This window comes from Vipera ursinii (assembly GCF_947247035.1).
Source record: "Vipera ursinii genome assembly, chromosome: 6".
Classification (NCBI taxonomy): Eukaryota; Metazoa; Chordata; class Lepidosauria; order Squamata; family Viperidae; genus Vipera; species Vipera ursinii.
Genome location: NC_139515.1, coordinates 2,453,745 through 2,461,969, shown reverse-complemented (window position 1 = coordinate 2,461,969; position 8,225 = coordinate 2,453,745).

Sequence of the window (8,225 nt, the reverse complement as noted above, 5' to 3'; positions counted from 1 at the left end):
GGATTATTTGTTTTGGCTGCTGCTGCTGCACACGGCTGGCTCATGGTCAGGTGATCGTCCACTCGCCCAACCTGTATTCGTGGCTTTGCTTTGGCTCCAGAACAAAACAAATAACGTGCATTCTGAGGAAACCATTATAGCTAGATTTCAGGAAGGAGTGTGGTAACGTCAGCCCTGCTTGTTTGGTCATGTCCCAAACTGCACAGCTGTCACCTCTTGTATATTTAAGTTTGGGGTTGTTCCTGGGGTTTGGGAAAGGTGGCGAGGGAAAAAAAAGGAATTAAAATGTACTTATGCTTCTTAAATGCGTTAAATACGGCTGTAGTTCTGCTTGTTACGCCAGCTGACCAGCTTAGTCTTTTTAAGTAATGAGCACTCACGTGTTTCTTGCTACGGACACGCAAACCCGCGGACCTGTTTGCCAAAATCCTAGTTCCCACCGTTGGGCATCCTAATTTTTTCGGCACATCCCGGAAGTGGTACAGGTCCCTTGCTACAATCCTGGTGGGACTCTTCGGCTTGAAATACTTAAGGTGACCAGAATGGGTGGGGGGCAAGGATGGGGCGAGAACAGAAAGCCTCGTTTGCACAGCCGCGCTTTCCAAAACACAAACCGCTATTTTACAACTGCGTTGTTTCCCCCCCCCCTCACACCCCCAGTTGCTAGGAATATATAAATCCTGAGTTCTCAAACCACAGCTGTCAAGCAGGGGGTGGGGGGGCTTCAAATTAGCCTCACGCCCGATGTACTAATTTTTCTACCAGGGGATACATTTTTAGAATACGTTTTAAGCAGGAATATCTTCTTAAAGAGACGTGGAAGGGGGGCGTCCGGCTGAACATATAAGCTTCGTTAGGCGAGTGAAGCCTGAGAATCTGGCAGCAAACCATTTTTAAACCTCCCCCCCCCTTCCTTTTTCCCTTTTTTTATTTAAAGAATTAACAGCATGTCGATTCCCCCCCCCCTCGCCCCCACCCCACCCCGAAGCATTCGTAAGCTTCAAAAATGTTAAGTACGGTATGCAAGAGGGATTATTATGCCTTGGAAGCTGCTGAAAGCGAAGCCAGCCCACACCAGGAAATGCTCAAGAAGAGAGATTCGGTGTCACTCCCGGGGGGGAAAAAAAACTGGCCTAAGGAAGGTGTGACCATTTTAAGTGGAAGAAGTGGTGGGCTTGGCTTTGCTGCGTCTTCGGGCCGGGGTGGGCGAGGAGAAATCGGGTCCAAATTTGGGGGCAGGGGCAAGAGAGGGAACGTGGATGCGCCAAGAAACTAGCTGAAGAAAACCGTTCAGTACGAACCCTAGTTCATCTTGTCCAAGATACAGCTGTCTCTAGCTATTGACCCAAGGGTTACGGTAACAAAACTGCACGTTGGTGGGCGGGTTATCCCCAGAAGGAAACAAGTTATTGTTTTGATGATTTAACTATGCATTTGAGCATGTTTTAAATAAAACCAGATACTGAATAACACGTCGTTTTGTGTTGATGCCCTGCAAATACTGTAGAACATTGGATAATAGGAAGGGACCCCTATCTCTTGTCTTCCCCCACCCCCAAGCGTAGGACCCCACTGACTCACCATCAGAATAGAGCTGGAAGGGACCTTGGAGGTCTTCTAGTCCAGCCCCCTGCTCAAGCAGGAGACCCAAACCTGCCGGGATGAAGCACTCGCAACTTCTGGTGGCAAGCCGTTCCATGGGTTGATCGTTCTCACTGATAGAAAGTTTTTCCTTAGTTTCCACTTAGTTCTAGGTTGGCACTCTCCTTCATGATCTTCCCATCCATTACTACACGTAGTTCTCAACTTACTACAGTTTGTTCAGTGACCATTTGAAGTTACAACGGCACTGGAAAAAAAATGGCTTATGACCATTTTTCACACTTACAACTGTTGCAGCATTCCCCGTGCTCACGTGGTCAAAATTCAGATGCTTGGCAACTTGTCAGAGCACACACAATCTTATTGTGTGAGATAACCCAGGAGTAAACACAGTAAACGGTGGTCTGTATTAAATCGTGGTTTATCTTACACCATCTACAATATCATACATCAGGAACAAAATACATGTGCTAATACAGCAGGAACACACAGCAGTTGCAGCAGGAAAACAGAAGAGAGAACACACTTCTGCGGAGCCTTCCCTTTTATATAAAGGTTCTTAAAGAGACACAGACCCTGCTGGCTCTTAAACAGACACAGACCCTGCTGAGTCATTCCCATCATTATATCTTACATCACATAAGCTGGTTAGCTGATAAATTATTACCTTGATTCATACTTATGATGGTTGCAGCATCCTGGAGGTCATGTGATCCCCTTTTGCGACCTTCTGACCAGCATAGTCAAGGGCTGGGGAAGCCAGAGTCACTTAAACATGTCATTAACAACAGCGATTCACTTAACAATGGTGGCCAGAGAGGTTGTAAAATGGGGCAAAGATCACTTAACCGCAGTCTCACTTAGTGACAGGAATGTGGCCATACATCGAGGACAACCTGGATTCGTCCTGCCCTCAGGTGCTTTGGACAGGTGAACTTTAGTTGGGCATATACTCGAGTTCTTTGTGTTGTTTTTTTGAAGAATAGCGCCCAGCAAAACAACAACTGATAACTAGGCTGACCAATAGAGCTGGCCCAGCCGACCCATCCCTGCCTGAAATCCAGGAGAGAGTCCGGCGATACATTTGGAGAAGCGCATGTGGGAATGTGCTTACCAGGTCAGGCGCACCTCAGCCCAACATCGGCTGTGTTCTCACCTTGCAAAACACCTGCTTTTCGTTTCGTCTGCTCTCACTCGCCAGTCCTCACTGGTGTAATGGGCTTGTAGTCTTCTCTGATCAGCTGTTAATGCTTCTGGCTGCTGGGAGGGTTTCAGCTCGCTAGAAAGGCAGGCTGGAAATCAAACCAAATGCGTTAAAATTAAATTGACCCAGTTGGCGCTCTCAATCTTCTGAGGGAGGGAGATCAATCGGCCGCGTTTTAGCAGCAGAGCCAAAGAGGGTTTTTCTTCCACGAGGATCCTCTCGCCTCGGAAATCTTCAGTCGGGATGGCTGATTGAAATTAGGGAGTGTGTGTGTGTGTGTGTGTCTAAGAAGGAACCTAGCCCCGCAGGAGAAGAAGGATGGCTTGCAATGGGGTGGGGGGAACGTTGGAGAGCTTGGCGTGCGCTGCCTGGGGCGAAGATGGAAGAGAACCCAGTGAAGCAGTGTTCTCTCCTTTGGGGAGAGAAAGGGCGGCGGGGGGGGGGGAAACTTCCTCCTTTTAGACTTTAAAGGGGATGACCTACAAAGCACACATTACTTACGGATCAAAACTTAGAAGACACGCAATAAAGGAGACAAGGATGGCCTGGAGCACCAAATCTAGAAGCAGACGAAGAAAGAGCAGTTGCGATGGGGAGTTTGTCCCTGTGACAGTCGGTCCTTCTCCCGCATCCTGTCCTCCCCACCCCAGGGATTGTTCACAAACAGGACACCTCCTCCTCCTCCTCCTCATTCCACAAACCCTACTCCCATCTAGCACTGATGATGTTGCCTAGTTTGGGTCGTGAAACATCTGCAAGAAAACAAGCTCAGAGAGCACAAAGGGCCCCACAGTTGCTGTCCCTCTCCTCCTCCTCCTCCTCCTCCTCCTCCTCCTCCTCCTCCTCCTCCTCCTCCTCCTCCTCCTCCTCCTCCCTAGTAGTAGATGCACTGGACAGTTCCACACACATGCGCATGCACACACACACACACACACACACCTATTGCATTAAGAAAGGCGTGAGGCATTCTCAGTTCCTCGGGGGGAACAGAGGACTGGCAAAATAGGGCAGCTGCAATTTGTTCCAGGTAAAATGAGGTTCCCTTACATTTTAGGAGCGCTTGGAGAACAGAACAGGGAGGACGGGAGGCTGAGAAATTCTTTGCGCATTGCCCCCCCGCTTTAAACGTTTTCCACAGAGATTTCGGAAGTCGCCCAGGGAAGTTGGTTGAGAAGCTTTTGGAAACAAAAGTCTAGTTTTATCCTTTCGGAAAGTCGCCCTGCCTGGGCCACAGGGTGACACTGAGCAAGCTGGAATAAGAAAGCAGGAAAGCCAACACATTCCCTCCCCCCCTTTCCCCCTCCCCTTTTTCCAAATTAGAAAGCATTAACCCAGCCGTTCTGCAGGAGGAACTGCAAGCTGCTGGGGGAAGGTGAGGCATTTCAGAACAGAAGTGAAAAACAGAAGGATAGGAACAGATCCGCAGAGAAGCACTTAACAAATAGTGAATGAGTTGGAGACGATAGGAGACATTCTCTTTGAGTTAAAACGCTCACCACCGGCGAGGCAGCACAAAGAAATACGGCTGCATTTTATTACACGCTTTTTCCCCCCATTGTCAATCCCCGTTCTCAGCCACTCTCAGTGGTGTCGGCCTCGTTTGTCTTGGGCCTCTCGCTACACCGTTGTGTTTCTTTGTGAGTTTTGTGGCTGGAGGAGGTGGCGGAGGAACCACCGGTTTGGGCATTGCTGTAAGAATGAGGAGGACAGTTTCTCAAGACCGAGAGCTACCCAAGCAAGCTAACACAATAGAGAACAGAAGATTGCCGGAGGAATTCAGGAGAAGCTGCTAACCTTTTCCCTCTAAAGTACTTAGCTAAAGTGACAGCTTTTAAAAAAGAGCAGAAATGTAGACAGGTGTGCAGGAGACCACAAGTGGCAATACTCATGGCAAGGTTGCCTTTCTGCCCAAGAAGCATGCTGGGATACGTGCACAGCCAAGGCCAGCAGCGCCCCTAGAGTCAGAAATGACTACGGTTAAGGGTTAGGTCACTGTGAACTCGGAGAGCAAAATGGACATTGCCAACAAACTCGGAGTGCTTGGGTATGGTTAGGAGGGCACATACGTTTCTAGGCTGCCCTATCTATGTTTCTGGTAAAATACATGGGAAAATCCCATTGGAGGAAAATTCCACTTAGGATTAGGTCACCATGACCTCATACAGCAAAATGGACATTGCCAACAAACTCGGAGTGCTTGGGTATGGTTAGGAGGGCACTGACTTTTCTAGGCTGCCCTGTCTATGTTTCCTGGTAAAATACATGGGAAAATCCCATTGGAGGGAAATTCCACTTAGGGTTAGGGCTAGGTCACCTTGAACTCATAGAGCAAAATGGACATCGCCAACAAACTCGGAGTGCTTGGGTATGGTTAGGAGAGCACATACTTTTCTAGGCTGCCCTATCTATGTTTCCTGGTAAAATACATGGGAAAATCCCATTGGAGGAAAATTCCACTTAGGATTAGGTCACCATGACCTCATACAGCAAAATGGACATTGCCAACAAACTCGGAGTGCTTGGGTATGGTTAGGAGGGCACTGACTTTTCTAGGCTGCCCTGTCTATGTTTCCTGGTAAAATACATGGGAAAATCCCATTGGAGGAAAATTCCACTTAGGGTTAGGGTTAGGTCACCTTGAACTCATACAGCAAAATGGACATTGCCAACAAACTCGGAGTGCTTGGGTATGGTTAGGAGGGCACTGACTTTTCTAGGCTGCCCTGTCTATGTTTCCTGGTAAAATACATGGGAAAATCCCATTGGAGGGAAATTCCACTTAGGGTTAGGGCTAGGTCACCTTGAACTCATAGAGCAAAATGGACATAGCCAACAAACTCGGAGTGCTTGGGTATGGTTAGGAGAGCACATACTTTTCTAGGCTGCCCTATCTATGTTTCCTGGTAAAATACATGGGAAAATCCCATTGGAGGAAAATTCCACTTAGGATTAGGTCACCATGACCTCATACAGCAAAATGGACATTGCCAACAAACTCGGAGTGCTTGGGTATGGTTAGGAGGGCACTGACTTTTCTAGGCTGCCCTGTCTATGTTTCCTGGTAAAATACATGGGAAAATCCCATTGGAGGAAAATTCCACTCAGGGGGAAACTTTTACCTTTACTTTTGAAGCTAAATTAAGAGAATTGTGCACATCTGAAAACCCAAAGTTCCCACCCCCACTTTTAACTACGTACTTGATCCATTAGGACAATTCCTTCTTAACTTTCTCCTGACCATTAAGCCGGGGGGGGGGGGGGGTCCTGCCTCTCTTCTCTGATGGTTTCCTTTCCTCTACCCCCCCCTTCTTCTCCCAAAACCATTCACACATTACAGAAGGCGATGAGCCTTGCTAAGAACTAAATTTTGGAGGTGGGGTCTCAAGCCTTCTCGGTGTTAATGGCCGCCGGAAGGGGAGGGGGAACAGGGGGTGAAAGAGGAACAGTAAACCAGCTTCGGGGTGGGAGCTGGAGAAAATGGCTGAGCGGCCTTTCTTGCAGTCTTGAGCACGGAGAAAAGTGGGACTTCCAGCCTCCCCCATTCTTGGCTGTCCCAGAGCTGCAAAACTTTGGGCTGAAAGCCAACGGAAACCCCCTCCTCTTTTCCCTTGAAGAGAGAGAGAGCAAACATTTTGGAAGATGGAAACAAGGCAGCAGGGAAAATGTTCAGATGGCTTCTGCTCCAGCCAAGAAAGTCTGTGAAGGGCACAGTTCTTTCCAGGGGTGGGGTATGTGTGGGTGGGGGGCACTTCTGGATGAAGGGTGCCCTTTTCCCTTCACTGAGGTGTTTTGGGGGGGGGTTTCCTTTTTTTAAAAAAAATTGATTTCTCTTTTATTACATTTCATTAATGAACAGTGCCTTGCCTGGGTTGGTTGGTTTTGCTTAGCAATACAAGTTAAGTTCTTCCTCTCCGTCCCGTTCCCCCCCCCCCAAACCATTGATAAAATAAGTTCCATGTCTGAAAGCATTCTGTGTCTGCTTTTTCTTCGCTCCTCCATGTAGGTCTGGCCATTTCAGCACACTCCAGTATTTTTCTCAATTCTTTCTTCGCCCGGTGGTGTTTCTTCATTTTTCCAGTCCTGGGCAAATGCAACTCTCGCCACTCTTAAATACACGCAATGTTAGATCTACGCTTCGTTTATCCAATTTTTCCGGAATGATACCTAATTTTTTTTAAAAAAGTTCAGGTTTAAATTCCACCTGTTTCCCTGACATTTTTTTTCCCTAACCAGGTATGTATTTTTGTCCAACACTTTTTTTTTTAAGCTTTAACACACGTCCACCGCAGGTGATAGTATGTACCAGGTTTTTGATCGCGTCTCCATTTACTAGAGATGTGTTTTATAGATGGCCCCTGTTGTTAGCTGCGAAGTCGTGTCCGACCCCTCGCGACCCCATGGACAACGTTCCTCCAGGCATTCCTGTCCTCTACCATCTTCTGGAGTCCATTTAAGCTCACACCTCCTGCTTCAGTGACTCCATCCAGCCACCTCATTCTCTGTCGTCCCCTTCTTCTCTTGCCCTCGATCTTTCCCAGCATGAGGCTCTTCTCCAGTGAGTCCTTCCTTCTCATTAGGTGGCCAAAGGATTTGAGTTTCAACTTCAGGATCTGGCCTTCTAAAGAGCAGTCAGGGTTGATCTCCTCTAGGACTGACCGGTTTGATCGCCTTGCAGTCCAAGGGACTCGCAGGAGTCTTCTCCAGCACCAGAGTTAAAAGGCCTCAATGCTTTGGCGCTCAGCCTTTCTTATGGTCCAGCTTTCACAGACGTACATTGCAACTGGAAGACCATAGCCTTGACTATACACACTTTAGATGGCCCCTACCACCTGCCAGATTAGCAAAAAGATTTAAAAATATGGGGTGGGGTGGGGGCTCTTCCTTGTGGTGCAGCCCTTAGGAACAGGATCCTTCAGAGGCTCACTCAGTTATTCACTTATCACACCTTGCGGGTCCACAGTCAGGCTTCTGGATGATGGCAACAGTGGCCAGAGCGGTCCGGTTGAGGCCAAGAATAGCTCCCCAGGCTGGGCGAGGAATCCTCCCATTTGGGCCGGGAGAGTTCCAGCTCCAGAGGGCTCCGGCCGCTTCTCTCTCTCTCTCTCTCTCTCTCTCTCTCTCTCTCTCTCCTCTCCCTCTCCCCCCTCTCCCCCTCTCCCCCTCTCCCCCCTCTCTCTCTCTCCCTCCCTCTCTCTCTCTCCCCTCTCCCCCCCCTCTCTCTCTCTCTTGGAGCCGGTTCAGAGAAAGGTCCCGGGTGGGGAGAGGGTCTCCGAGGGGGACGCTCGCTGGGGCGGACGGGACAGGCCTGGAGTTGGGGTCGCTCCCGTTAAGGAAGGAGCGCGGCTCAGTCCGCGGAAGGGAGCCGGGAGGGGCAAGATGACCTAGAAAGCTGCCCAGCTCCATCGCGCCTTCCGCGGGA